This window comes from Globicephala melas, chromosome 3 (genome assembly GCF_963455315.2).
Source record: "Globicephala melas chromosome 3, mGloMel1.2, whole genome shotgun sequence".
NCBI lineage: Eukaryota > Metazoa > Chordata > Mammalia > Artiodactyla > Delphinidae > Globicephala > Globicephala melas.
Window position 1 is genome coordinate 157,314,503 of NC_083316.1, and position 15,292 is coordinate 157,329,794.

General features: G+C 41.7%; 1 protein-coding gene across 6 annotated transcripts in view; it reads left to right on the forward strand.

Moving 5' to 3' along the window:
* MGAT1 (alpha-1,3-mannosyl-glycoprotein 2-beta-N-acetylglucosaminyltransferase) overlaps window positions 1-15,292 on the forward strand; it is a 75,637-nt gene that overhangs the window by 42,925 nt on the left and 17,420 nt on the right. For 2 of the 6 annotated variants that reach the window (XM_060296796.1, XM_060296797.2), the window contains exon 2: window positions 13,710-13,753. The gene's annotated coding sequence lies outside the window, so the exon portion shown is untranslated. Of the gene's footprint in view, window positions 1-13,709; window positions 13,754-14,049; window positions 14,153-14,222; window positions 14,356-14,484; window positions 14,514-14,546; window positions 14,868-15,292 lie in introns of those variants that run through there. The other 4 variants (XM_060296799.1, XM_060296800.1, XM_060296801.1 and 1 more) reach the window with 4 other exon arrangements.

Here is a 15,292-nt window from a genome sequence, read left to right on the forward strand (position 1 = left end):
CACCAACAGTGCAAGGGGGTTCCCTTTTCTCCACACCCTCTCCAGCATTTGTTGTTTGTAGATTTTCTGATGATGCCCATTCTAACTGGTGTGAGGTGATACCTCATTGTAGTTTTGATTTGCATTTCTCTAATAATTAGTGATGTTGAGCAGCTTTTCATGTGCTTCTTGGCCATCTGTATGTCTTCTTTGGAGAAATGTCTATTTAGGTCTTCTGCCCATTTTTGGATTGGGTTGTTTGTTTTCTTAATATTGAGCTGCATGAGCTGTTTATATATTTTGGAGATCAATCCTTTGTCTGTTGATTCGTTTGCAAATATTTTCCCCCATTCTGAGGGTTGTCTTTTCATTTTGTTTATGGTTTCCTTTGCTGTGCAAAAGCTTTTAAGTTTCATTAAGTCCCATTTGTTTATTTTTGTTTTTATTTCCATTACTCAAGGAGGTGGATCAAAAAAGATGTTGCTGTGATGTATGTCAAAGAGTGTTGTTCTTCCTATGTTTTCCTCTAAGAGTTTTATACTGTCCGGTCTTACATTTAGGTCTCTAATCCATTTTGAGTTTATTTTTGTGTATGGTGTTAGGGAGTGTTCTAATTTCATTCTTTTACATGTAGCTGTCCAGTTTGCCCAACACCACTTATTGAAGAGACTGTCTTTTCTCCACTGTATATCCTTGACTCCTTTGTCAGACTGGTTGACCATAGGTGCATGGGTTTATCTCTGGGCTTTCTATCTTGTTCCAATGATCTATATTTCTGTTTTCGTGCCAGTACCATATTGTCTTGACAACTGTAGCTTTGTAGTGTAGTCTGAAGTCAGGGAGTCTGATTCCTCCAGCTCCGCTTCTTTCCCTCAAGACCACTTTGTCTATTCAGGGTCTTTTGTGTCTCCATACAAATTTTAAGATTTTTTGTTCTAGTTCTGTAAAAAATGCCATTGGTAATTTGATAGGGAGGGCATTGAATCTGTAGATTGCTTTGGGTAGTATAGTCATTTTCACAATACTGATTCTTCTAATCCAAGAACATGGTATATCTCTCCATCTGTTGGTATCATCTTTAATGTCTTTCATCAGTGTCTTAGAGTTTTCTGCATACAGGCCTTTTGTCTCCCTAGGTAGGTTTATTCTTAGGTATTTTATTCTTTCTGTTGCAGTGGTAAATAGGAGTGTTTCCTTAATTTCTCTTTCAGATTTTTCATCATTAGTATATAGGAATGCAAGAGATTTCTGTGCATTAATTTTGTATCCTGCAACTTTACCAAATTCATTGATTAGCTCTAGTAGTTTTCTGGTGGCATCTTTAGGATTCTGTATGTATAGTGTCATGTCATCTGCAAACAGTGACAGTTTTACTTCTTCTTTTCCAATTTGTATTCTTTTTATTTCTTTTTTTCTCTGAATACCATGGCTAGGACTTCCAAAACTATGTTGAATAATAGTGGTGAGAGTGGACATCCTTCTCTCATTCCTGATCTTAGAGGAAATGCTTTCAGTTTTCACCATTGAGAATGATGTTTGCTGTGGGTTTGTCATATATGGCCTTTATTATGTTGAGGTAGGTTCCCTCTATACCCACTTTCTGGAGAGTTTTATCATAAATGGGTGTTGAATTTTGTCAAAAGCTTTTCCGGCATCTATTGAGAAGATCATATGGTTTTTATTTTTCAATTTGTTAATACGGTGTATCACATTGATTGATTTTTGTATATTGAAGAATTCTTGCATCCCTGGGATAAATCCCACTTTATCATGGTGTATGATCCTTTTAATATGTTGTTGGATTCTGTTTGCTAGTATTTTGTTGAGGATTTTTGCATCTATATTCATCAGTGATATTGGTCTCTAATTTTCTTTTTTTGTAGTATCTTTGTCTGGTTTTGGTATCAGGATGATGGTGGCCTCATAGAATAAGTTTGGGAGTGTTCCTTCCTCTGCAGTTTTTTGGAAATTTGAGAAGGATGGGTGTTAGCTCTTCTCTTAATGTTTGATAGAATTCACCTGTGAAGCCATGTGGTCCTGGACTTTTGTTTGTTGGAAGATTTTTAATCACAGTTTCAATTTCATTACTTGCAATTGGTCTGTTAATATTTTTTATTTCTTCCTGGTTCAGTCTTGGAAGGTTATACCTTTCTAAGAATTTGTCCATTTCTTCCAGGTTGTCCATTTTATTGGCATAGAGTTGCTTGTAGTAGTCTCTTAGGATGATTTGTATTTCTGCGGTGTCTGTTGTAACTTCTTTTTCATTTCTAATTTTATTGATTTGAGTCCTCTCTCTCTTTTTCTTGATGAGTCTGGCTAATGGTTTATCAATTTTGTTTATCTTCTCAAAGAACCAGCTTTTAGTTTTATTGATCTTTGCTATTGTTTTCTTTGTTTCTGTTTCATTTATTTCTGCTCTAATGTTTATGATTTCTTTCTTTCTGCTAACTTTGGGTTTTGTTTGTTCTTCTTTCTCTAGTTCCTTTAGGTGTGAGGTTAGATTGTTTATTTGAGATTTTTCTTGTTTCTTGAGGTAGGCTTGTATAGCTATAAACTTCCCTCTTAGAACTGCTTTTGCTGCATCCCATAGGTTTTGGATCGTCATTTTTTTTGTTTGTTTGTTTGTTTTGCGGTATGCGGTCCTCTCACTGCTGTGGCCTCTTCCGTTGCAGAGCACAGCCTCAGGACGCGCAGGCTCAGTGGGCATGGCTCACGGGCCTAGCTGCTCCGTGGCATGTGGGATCTTCCCGGACTGGGGCACAAACCTGTGTCCCCTGCATTGGCAGGCGGACTCTCAACCACTGCACCACCAGGGAAGCCCTGGATCGTCGTATTTTCATTCTCATTTGTCTCTAGGTATTTTTTGATTTCCTCTTTGATTTCTTCAGTGATCTCTTGGTTATTTAGTAATGTATTGTTTAGCCTCCATGTGTTTGTGTTTTTTACGGTTTTTTCCCTGTAATTAATTTGTAATCTCATAGTGTTGTGGTCAGAAAAGACGCTGGATAGGATTTCAATTTTCTTAAATTTACTGAGGCTTGATTTGTGACCCAAGATGTGATCTATCCTGGAGAATGTTCTGTGCGCACTTCAGAAGAAAGTGTAATCTACTGTTTTTGGATGGAATGTCCTATAAATATCAATTAAATCTATCTGGTCTATTGTGTCATTTAAAGCTTGTGTTTCCTTATTTATTTTCATTTTGGACGATCTGTGCATTGGTGTAAGTGAGGTGTTAAAGTCCCCCGGTTATTGTGTTACTGTCGATTTCCTCTTTTAGAGCTGTTAGCAGTTGCCTTATGTATTGAGGTGCTTCTATGTTGGGTGCATATATAATTGTTATATCTTCTTCTTGGATTGATCCCTTGATCATTATGTAATGTCCTTCCTGTAACATTCTTTATTTTAAAGTCTATTTTATCTGATATGAGTATTGCTACTCCAGCTTTCTTTTGATTTCCATTTGCATGGAATATCTATTTCCATCCCCTCAGTTTCAGTTTGTATGTGTCCTTAGGTCTGAAGTGGGTCTCTTGTAGACAGCATGTATATGGATCTTGTTTTTGTATCCATTAAGCAAGCCTGTGTCTTTTGGTTGGGGCTTTTAATCCATTCATGTTTAAGGTAATTATCGATATGTATGTTCCTATTACCACTTTCTTAATTGTTTTGGGTTTGTTTTTGTAGGTCTTTTTCTTCCCCTTTTTCCCACTTAGAGAAGTTCCTTTAGCATTTGTTGTAGAGCTGGTTTGTTGTGGATCTGGTGCTGAATTCTCTTAGCTTTTGCTTGTCTGTAAAGCTTTTGATTTCTCCATCGAATCTGAATGAGATCATTGCCGGGTAGAGTAATCTTGGTTGTAGGGTCTTCCCTTTCATCACTTTAAGTATATCATGCCACTCCCTTCTGACTTGTAGAGTTTCTGCTGAGAAATCATCTGTTAACCTTATGGGAGTTCCCTTGTATGTTATTTTTCGTTTTTCCCTTGCTTTCAATAATTTTTCTTTGTCTTTAATTTTTGCCGATTTGATTACTATGTGTCTCAGCATGTTTCTCCTTGGGTTTATCCTGTATGGGACTCGCTGCGCTTCCTGGACTTGGGTGGCTATTTCCTTTCCCATGTTAGAGAAGTTTTCAACTATAATCTCTTCAAATATTTTTTTGGGTCCTTCCTCTCTCTCTTCTCCTTCTGGGACCCCTATAATGTGAATGTTTTTGCATTTATTGTTGTCCCACCCAGATGTCTCTTAGGCTGTCTTCATTTCTTTTCATTCTGTTTTCTTTATTCTGTTCCCCAGCAGTGAATTCCATCATTATATCTTCCAGGTCACTTATGCGTTCTTCTGCCTCAGTTATTCTGCTATTGATTCCTTCTAGTGTATTTTTCATTTCAGTTATTGTATTGTTCATCTCTGTTCTTTAATTCTTCTAGATCTTTGTTAAACATTTCTTGCATCTTCTCCATCTTTGCCTCCTCTCCATCTTTGCCTCCAATCTTTTTCTGAGGTCGTGGATCATCTTCATTATCATTATTCTAAATTCTTTTTCTGGAAGATTGACTATCTCCACTTCATTTAGTTGTTTTTCTGGGGTTTTATCTTGTTCCTTCATCTGGTACATAGCCTTCTGCCTTTTCATCTGGTCTATCTTTCTGTGAATGTGGTTTTTGTTCCACAGGCTGCAGGACTGTAGTTCCTCTTGCTTCTCATGACTCAGAATTTTGATGGCTCTCTCTTACCTGTTTTAGCATGTAGATATCTATATTTCTCATCTTATTAATTACTTAGACCTCCTTCACTGACTTCCATCCCCAACTTAAATATTTCTCTTTCATTCTGTCTCCCATCTCAGCCTCTTTGTTTTGTTAGGTCCAGTTATGTTATTGTCCCTCACATGCTTTTGCTTGCTCTTTTCTGCTGTTTTTTTCTTAAATACTAAAAAGGCCTAATATCAGAGATGGTACTTTCAAAGACTAATGTATATGTTTCTCTTTTTATGATTAATAAAGACTACTACTGACAATTATTTAAAATGTTTCTAACAATTTAAAATAGTTGTTCTGGTTTAAAACCCATTTCAAAAAAGATAAAAGAATTATGAAAAGGTTATAATTTTGGCTTGGGGGTAATAGTTGTAATTGTTTTTTCCCCAAAGTACTTTTCAACTGCTCCTGCACAAGGAAATGCTTTAAAGGATTTGATGGGGGTGTGTGAAACCTGGTCTCTGCAATCAGGACAAGCATCCAAGCTCCTGGCACCAGGCCCAGCTTAGATGATAAGGATTAGAAATATTCCTATTTGAGCTTGGTTCTACTTGAAGTAAGGGAGGATTTATGACACCTAAACCAGGGGTTCCTCTCTCCTGGTTCCCTTCAAGACCTTGCTGGTGAGCCACCTACCCTCAGGAAGTATTCCTAATTTAAGCTTACATCCCTCTAAACACTTCTTTATTCTTTACACCAGCACTTCTGCATGTCTTCAGTGTTTTACTTGTAAGCTTCTTTGTTCTTTCTTGAGAACCAGTCTCCTCTCTCCCTGTGAACTGATACATCCTGAAGGCAAAAGACACTTTTATTTCAGAGTGTTCTCACTTGACTGCCCCTTCTCCCTCTCCACCCCTCTCCCCACCACTCCCCACCAGTGGAGGCCCGTACAGGAAAACCTCAGCTTCCTGGCATCAGTATCTGAGGTTTCAAATATTCACTAGGTAACTGGACAACCCCTGCTGATGGAGCTGGTCTAAGGGAATACTGACCTGAGAAAAATGCTTCTGGTTTAAATGCAAATTCAGATTTAAAACCAACCAACCAACCAACCAACCAACCCACCACCCAGTGACAATTAGAACTTATAATATTGTTAAAGAAAGGTGTTTAAGAGTAGACTGGCTTTCTCTATGACAATGATAGCACTTTGAGAGCCCTGAAAAAGGGAGAGGCCAGGTGAGAAACGGAAGCAGCTTCCTAAGGGAGGGGATGCTGAGGGCTTTCTCTGTTCTCAGATGGAGAGGGCATTGAGGGGTTCTCCCCTGAAAGCGCAAAGCTACTAGCACCCTGGCACTTTCTGATTGCTATCTGGAAACTTCTAAACACAATAAATATTTACATAGCTCTTTTCAGTTTTAAAAGGGTTCTCACAGTCTTGGTTTCATTTGATCCTCATGAATGCCTTGCCAGGAATGAAGGATAGATTTTACAACCTGAGCCTTGGGAAAGCAAATTGAATCTCCTGAGTCCACTGAAATCAGAGGAGCCAGAATCTGAGCTGGCAGGTAAATGTTTATTGAATTGAACAAATTCAGAAATATATGAGTATGATAAGGTAAACAGGGTCTCTTCCTTTCAGAAGCTCATAATCTAGTTGGGGAGGAATGCCCCAAATTAACATAATTAAAATAATACTAGGATTAAATAAGACCAGACACAAGATAGTAAGTTCATCCTTCATTGTGAAATGAAGCAAGAAAGTGCTATGATTTTAAGTGTACTTAAATAGCTTTCATCCCATGATTGAACTGAGATTCCCAAGTGTCCTCCATCCACCACCCCACCTTCATCCTAAGTCTCTGCTTAATATTCTGAGTTTCACGCAGATTCCTTACAGCATCTACACAGTCTTCAGCTTTACACCTTATCTCTGGAGATGTCTGGGCTTGTCACATCCTCTTCATTTCCATATTTGCAGTGCAACTCCGGGCCCCCACACCCAATTATTAATTTATTTATTTACTTTTAGCCACAAGGAACATAAAAAAGGGAGTGGGGGTTATCTGTCTTCAGTGTTCCAGAAAGTCCACCCTCACCTCCTGGAAGTGCTGAAGGGAGCAGATATTAGAAAATGGTATAATGACTAATAAATCACACATGAAGAGAGACCTATAGGCAGAGGGCATTTCAGGAAGGAAATCCAACCAGGCCAAGGACAGAGTGAGTGAGAAGACAAGGGGAAAGTCAGAACATGCCTATAGTCAGGACTGTCTCCACCTGACACAGAAGGAACATGGTGTGATAATTATGTGCATACTAAGAGTAGGGATAACAGATCATTTAAAATTGGGATTTCCCCACATCTAGGAGGGCACTGGCCCATATCCACTGCTTTCCAGAAAACACAAATTCCTCCCAAATACCACTTTCTTCATCTGGGGATTCTGTAGGCTTCTATGTAGAGGCTGTGGTCCAGTCTCTTTATTCATTCCTTATATCACACTGGGAAAAACAGATACTACACAGTGGAAACAAGTTAAATATCCATCAACCAATGAATGAATAAACCACATACATACAGTGGAATGTTATTCAGCTACAAAAAGGAACGAAGTGCTAATACATACTATAACATGGATGAACCTTAAAAACTATGCTAAGTGAAAGAAGCCAGACACATAATGTCTTATGCCATTCATATGAAATGTCCAGAACAGGCCAACTGGTAGAGACGTAAAGTAGATCAATGGTTGCCAGGGGTGAGGGAGGCAGAAATGGGGAGTGACTGCTAATGGACATGGGGTTTCTTTCAAAGGTGATGAAAGTGTTCTGGATTAGTGGTGATGGTTGTATAACTCTGTCAGTATACCAAAAACCACTAAACCATACACTTTGGAAAGATGCAAAAAAAAAAAAAAAAAAAAAAACCAGGTGTACAATGTTAGAGTTTTAGTTATCAGGTTAATACAATTTACTATTAACTAAATTGTATTAACTTGATATTTGCCTGGGAACATTAGAAACATCAAAAATAGAATACGCATAACTAAAAAACTCTTCACAAAACATGAAAAATGGCAAAGAAACAAAGACATAAAAATGAGGGAGGTGGAAGACAGTCAAATGAGTCCCAACATATACAAAATGGGTATTCCTAAGATGAGAACAGAACAAATGAAACAGAAAGAAACAGTAAAGAAGTACTAGCCTGAAACTTTTCTGAATTAATCGTAAGAAGAGTAACCGACATTTACTGAGCACTTACTATATAGGTTGGGCATAGTTTGAAGAACTTGACATGCACGATCTCATTGAATGCTCATGATAATTGAATAACGTTAGGTAGTGTTATCATCCCCACTGTATTCATGAGAAAACTAAGGCACAGAGAGGGTTAGTAACTTGCTAAAGGAAATCCTGCAGTAAGTGGCATAACTGAAATAAAATAAAACTCGTACCTGCAGATTTAAAGGGTGTAATGTGTCCAGGAAAAACTGGTATAACTAAGTCATTCTGGTTAAGTGTACTGCACTTCATGGATAATGGAAAACCTACATGGGCAACAGACTGAAAAATCTATTTCTCCCAAAGGGAAACATCAAGTGGCTTCAGATTGCTCCTTAGCATCAACTCATGTCAGAAGGTCAGAAGGTTGAGCAGGGCCAACAAATCTTGAGCAAGTGTCCTCCAAGACTTTTGTCCTTTAAGTAGAAAATTTGAAACTATCGCCATTCATGCTTGAGCTTTGCTACCTGAGAGAAACTTACTCTGAATTCAGCAAATCTCAGGAAGGAGCTGGCTGGCCAGGCTTGAGTCCTGTGTGACCCAATTCCTATGGTCACAGTATAAGCTGTACTGACTGGTCCAGGTTGGGAAGAGACAGAGAGAAGCGCAGAGTCATGAAATAATTGGGAGATGAACTTTGAGGGGTGTGCTGATTGGTTGGATGTGGGAACTTTGTGGAGGACTTGGATTTCTGGCACAAGCGTTTGGCTGGTTGATGGAGCTACTCACTGAGAAGGGGAATGCTGGGAGAGGAGCTGGGAGGAATACTATGAGTTCAGTTTTGGACACTTGAATTAGAGCTACCTGTGAGGGGACCAAGTTGAGATATCAAGCACACAGCTGGGTATATGGGCCTGGAGGACGGAGGAGAAGGGACCTGGGGGGCTTATTTGGGTGTCTCTGACACAGAGTTGATAACGGAAGCCACGTGACTTCAGTGGGATTGTAAGCAGTTTTTGGCAGGAAAGAGCTCTTTGCAGGAAACAGCTCTCTGCGGGAGGCCCCTTTTGTCTTGACACTAACGTTAAACCTGGCATTCCCGTGCTCTACTCATCTCTGGCCCTAGCACACCTTTCAAATCTTTTGATCACATAATACCTTGCCTAACATGTGAGTTCTTTCTGTAGATCAAAGAAGTAGAAGTGAAGAATAAGTAACCGATGACCAGATCTCTTCCCTAGCTTCCCCTTCAGTAACCTCGTGAACAAACTGTGTGAACAAGATAGCATCTAAAGAAAAATCACAGGAAGTCGACAAACATGCACACAGTGGGGAATCGCCGATTCTGACCCCCTGTTTCAGTGGTTAACTGAGATTACTTCCTTTTTTCCCTTTAAAAACTTTCATGGCTGAGCAGGATCTTCAGAGATGGCTTTGGGGGAAAACTGAGTCCACCATCTCCCCAGATTGCCCGCACTCGGATTAAAAGTAACTTTCCTTTTTACCAACATTTGTCTCTCTTGAGTACTGATTTTTGAGCGGTGAGCAGCCAGACCTGAGTTTGGTAACAGGATCATCTAAAGAGAAAGTGTTGGGTAGAGAATAAGAGGGAGGAGGAAGAAGCTAGTCAGGAAGGCTGAGAAGGAGTGGTCAGAGAGGGAGGAGGGCACCCAGGAAGAGTGTGGTGGCATGGGAGTCAAGGGGGAAGAGTGTTGGAAGGAGAGGTGCACAGTCAGAGGTGCACAGATGAGTGGGTCAGAAGTTGCTAAGAGGTACAATAAGATAAAAGGAGAAAATGAATATGGCTGTTTCCTTATGGGTCAAAATTCTAAAATACATTCCAGGATAAAAGAACATGTGACAAATAGCAAATATACAAACTGACTTTTTTATCTATCTGACTTTGGACTAAAATCAGTACAAGGAACACTTGAAAAGGTAAGGAGGAGGCCATTAAATTATAAAAGAGTATCTAGCTTCTAAAATGAATCCAAAATAATTATCATCTGAAAAATATATGTTGGAAAAAATATGTTTGTGAAAATATCCAAGAAAACATTGCAAAACAAGATAATAGGGAAGACTTAAGATGGTGCTGGCAGGGTGTGAAGAAAAGGACCCTCCTGCTCGCTGGAGTCAAAGCAGTGACACCTTTCTGTAGGTCTCACATGCGTCAAAAGCCTTCAACAGTGACTACACCTTTTGACAACAGTTTCAGGATTTTATCCTGAGGAAATAATTAGGGATATGCTCAGACATTTAGCTACAAGTAATTTTGCCAAAGTAAAAAGTTGGAAACCAAATGTACAAAAACAGGGACAATAATTATGGTACATTTGTATAATGGGAGATCACACAGTCATTAAAAATGCCATAGATGTATATTTTCTGACATGGAAATATGTTTACAATGTATAAAGCAATTATAATAGGATCTCAAATATGCATATATATGAAAAGAACAAACTGATTATTTCTGGCTGCTGGCTTTACATATGGTTACTTTTAAATTTTGCATATTTGTGAGTTACTATTTTTCTGTAATGAATATATACTTCTTTTACAATAATTTTTAAAAGCTTGGTAATTTTGTAAAGGTGAAGAGAGAAAAGAGTTCACTAGAATTAAACTATAACTGATCATTAATAAATAAGCAAATCATAAAGTGCTAACATTTATCCTGAGTTAACCAGACTCAGTTTTTCTGCTATCAGAGGCAGTGAGGCCTAAAAATAGAAAGTGCCTTGTGTTATACAAAATAAAGTTACAGTTTAGTCATACTTGTCTTTGAACTGTGACATCTGTATCTGTTACATATATATGTGGGTATGGAGAAAATATTTGGAAAGATATCCACTAAATTTAAAAGTAGTTCCCTTCGGCAGGAAGGGATTAGTGGAGGTGGGACGATAGTAACTTTTTCTTTACACAACTCTGTTGTTTGCTTTATTATAACAAGCATGCAAAAAGTCTAAGTACGTTTTAAAAAGTGGTTATAATTTTGAAAGTATTTAGAAACATGATACTATCTTATGATGATAAAATATCATAATGCAAAATATGCATACTATGCTTATCACTATGTTCAGGTATCTGCAGGATAAGAAAACTTCACCATGAAAACAGTTGTTCAAGTTCATTCATTCATTCATTCATTCCACAAACGTTTGTTGAGCACCTACTAAGGGCCAGGCACATGGCCCTGTTCCAGGGATACAGCAAGGAATCAAACAGCCAAATATGCCTCCCCTCATGGAACTGACATTCTAGCGGGGAGAGACAGACGGGAAACAGTAAGCATAATAAATATGTTGGGAGTTGCTAAGTGAGTGCTACTGAAAAAATTGAGCAGAGTAAAGGGAAACTGGCAGTGCTGTGGCTGAGGGGCAGGGTTTAAATAGGTTGGCCAGGGAAGGCCTCACTGAGAAAGGTGACATTTGAGAAAATATTTGAAAGAGTAATGAAAGTATCCGGAAGAAGAGCTTTATACCCAGAGAGAACAGCTAGTGCAAAGGCCCTGAGGTGGGTTCAAGGAATAGCAATGAGGGTAGTGTGGCTGAGACAGAGTAAGCAAAGGGAGAGCAAGTTAGGGGTAAGCAGGCCAGTTGGTGTTGGGCTCTGTAGGCTGCTGTAAGGACTTTGGCTTTTTATTCCAAGTGAACGGGGGACCCACTGTGGGGTTTTAAGCAGAGAAATGCCAGGATCCCTCTAGCTGCTGTGTGAAGACTAGGCTACTGGAGGAGGGGAGTAAGGACAGAGGGACCTTGTTGTCCAGGTGCGCGATGAAGGGGGCCGTGAGAATGCTGAGGTGTTGAATCCTAGACAGAGCTTGAAGATAGAGCCAACAGGGTTTCCTGACAGACTGGATAGAGGATGTAAGAGAGGAAGATGAGGATGGCTCTTGGCATTCTGGCCTGAGAAAATGAAGTGGAGTTAACATTAATTCAGATGAGAAAGACAGCTTTTTGAGAAAAGATCAGGAACTTATTTGTGGACCTGTATTGTTTGAGTGTAGCAGCAATATAAATTTTGTTTTAAGAATGTTTCTAATACTATGACATCTTTCCAAATAAAAAAAAATCATTTCACGACTCCTGACCTAGCAACTATTACATTCCCAGTATTGAAAATATGCAAGTTGGTCACTGCTAGTAATCTGGAGAAATCACATGGATAGAAGATATTCCAGAAGACTGGAACCTAGGTTCCAGTTTTCAAAAAAGGGGGAAAGACAGATGCTGTAAATCCGTCCATAGTCCTGGCAAGATTCTAGAACATGTCATTAAATGGATGAACTCTTAAAATTAGTAGTAGTTCCTCTTGGATTCAGCCTTAAGAGCAAGTCAGATCAACGTATGTACTAGAAAAACCCAGTCTTTTATCCTATGTGTCTTCTTTACTACTCATACAGAGCACTTAACTTCTGACACCAAATGTGTGGAGGTTTTCTCCCACCAAGCAGTTCTCTGTGACACCGGCTGCTTGTCCTACAATTTAACTCAATTCTGACACAATCTGGAATAACATCAGATCCCACAGGTTAGGGGCTCAGTACCACCAAACTGACTCTGCTTCAGATACCAACTGCAAGTCACAACTTTTGTTCTACCTGGAGGTTCCCGTGACCTCCTACCCCTTGGATTCGATTATTTGCTAGAGCAGCTCGCAGAACTCAGGGAAACACTTATGTGTATTAGTTTATTAAAGGATACAGATGAATGCCAGATGAGATACAGCGGTCAAGGCCTGGGAGGGTCCCGAGCACAGGAGCGTCTGTCCTTCTGGAGTTGGGGGTGTGGCACCCTCCCGGTCTCTGGATGTGTTCACCGACCTAGAAGCTCTCTGAATCCCATACTATTGGGATTTTAATGGATGCTTCATCACCTAAGCCTAATCTATCATTAGCTCCATTTTCAACCCTTCTCTCATCTCAAGAAAATGGCGGGGGTGGGGGAGTGCCTGGGGAGGGGGTGCTTAAAAATTCCAACCTTCTAATCACAGCTTGGTCTTTCCAATGATCAGCCCCCATCCGGAAGCTATCCAGGAGCCCACCCAAAGTTGCCTCATTAGAAAAAATGACACTCCTATCACCCAGGAAATGCCAAGGGTTTCAGTGGCCCTGTGTCAGGAACTAGGGTCAAAAATCAAATATTGGAACAAAAGATCCTCCTAGTGCTCTTATCACTTATGAAAATTCCAAGGATTTTAGGAGCTCGGTATCAGAAACTAGACAAAGACCAAATACATATATTTCTTCTTATAAATCACAGTATCAAAGAAGATATGCCAGAAGACTGGAGCCTAAGTTCCAGTTTTCAATAAGAGGGGGAAAAAGCAAAGGCTGCGAATCCGTCCACAGTCCTGGCAAAATTCTAGAACACGTCATTAAATGGATGACATATGAACAAAAATTAGTAGTAGCTTCTCTTGGATTCAGTTTGAAGTCAAAAGCAAGTCAGACCAATACATTTAGAAAAAAGCAACCAGGGAAATTTTGGAAGTCCAATGTTTGAAGGTGTAGAAAGGTTTAAGAGGAGAATGGTCACAGGTGGCACACGATAGTGGCAACATAGGTTAGTGTCACAGACTGGGAAGTTCGCGTCCAGCCTCCATCACTGTCTAGCCACGTAATCTCGGGCAGAGCTCTCTGCTGCTCAGGGAATGGTAACCGTGGTTCCGACCTGTGGGTACTAATAATTGAAAAGTGTTTCACACGAGGCGTGTACAACAGAGAGCTGTCGTGGGGGCGCGGGGGGAGGGCTTAATTTATGAGTAGTCTCACTCTTTTCTTTCTCTTTTCAGACCCAAGGAAGGTCCTGCCTCCGTGAGAGATGCAGCGAGAAACAGTAAGCAATGAACAAAACAGCTTTCCTTCAGTACGGCTATAGAGCTCTCAGCACAGGGACGGGTGAACACAACCCTTGGTGCTTCCAGAATTGCTTCTCACCAGGACTCGCATCCAGAGAGGGTAGCCCTCGGGGCTTTCTCCAGAACCCTGAGCACGCGGGCGGTTGCTAGGCGACCCTAAGACCAAAGTGGACTAGGTGAACCGGCGCCAGGCCGGCTCCGCCCCCACTTCCGGGCTCCTCGCTCCGCCCCCTTCCCGCCCACTCCCTCCGGGCCAGGCAGTCCAAGCACCCGACCGAGGCATCGTGACGCATGCGCTCTTCTTCCCGTGCGGCTCGACTTGACGCGAGCTCCCGCTTTCCGCCACAAACTCTGTCCCGCCCTTTCTTGCACGGCCGGTACTGTCGTCCCCAGCTCCGTTCTCACTCACACCCTGTCCTGCCCACGCCTCGTCCCCAGTCCTGTTAATAGTGACTGCAGAGCAACCTCAAGTCCTGCTCCCTTGGTGGCGGGGGTGATGGGCTGGGGGGAGATAAATCGGGTGACGGGTGGTGGCAGTTGCCACGGACTCACTTCCGGAGGACGGGCGGAAGTGGCTGCGGTAGATGGTGGGAGGGGGAAAGGAGTGCGAGGGGAGGGCCGGGCCGCCGGGGGTCGAGGGGGTGGGGCCTGGGCGGGCAACGGGGACCCGGCCTGGGCCCTGGAGTCCGGCCTGGGCCCTGGAGTCCGACCTGGGGCGGGCCGCGGCTCCCTGCTGAGGTTGGGGGAGGGGGGAGGGCCCAGGTAACGACCCAGCGCAGATAGGGCGAGGGTCGTCTGGGCAGCGGAGGGGAAGGGGTCAGAACCTAGAGAGGGTCGCGTTGTCACCCCTTTCCCCGTGAACACCGAACGCGGGGTTCTGAGAAGGGTGGGAGGAGCTAAATTCTTTCCTGGGTTGGGGGGCGTTCTTGTGGGCGCCACGCCCCTACAGGAAGGAAGGGGGAGAGCGCGCGCGCGCGATTGTGTGTGTGTGTGTGTGTGTGTGTTTGTGTTTAGGAATACACTTAGAAGGGAGGGGGCGGCCAGGGTGGGCCACCGGATTGAAAAATTGGAACATCACTGGGGCTATTGCTGGTAGGACTCAGGCTTCTAACGTTTCAGGAGAGTGCTCTCGGGAGTTGGCCCCGGGAAGGAGTTTGACGGAGATTGGGAATTACATCCATGGCACAGTTTTGGAAGCAGAAGGGGAGGTGCGGGTGAAGGGAAGGGAGCAAAGAATGCTTGTAGAAGGTGCCAGCATCTAGGTGTGGAATGGATTTAGTTCAGACTGGGAGAGCTGGCCGATTAAAACACTGCACACCCTAAGAAGCTTGGGAGATGTAGGGCGATTAGTGTGTGGCACTCACAAGGCGAGAACAGGGGGAGAATGTTCTTTTCTGTATTTCTTAGAAGACAGTCTCCACACACTAGTGCTTTTGGTTACTTTTCCTATAGTGCGGTTAGGTGCTGTCTTTCCTGTATCTTGAGCCTTATACGTGTATACATATTGATGAGATGAC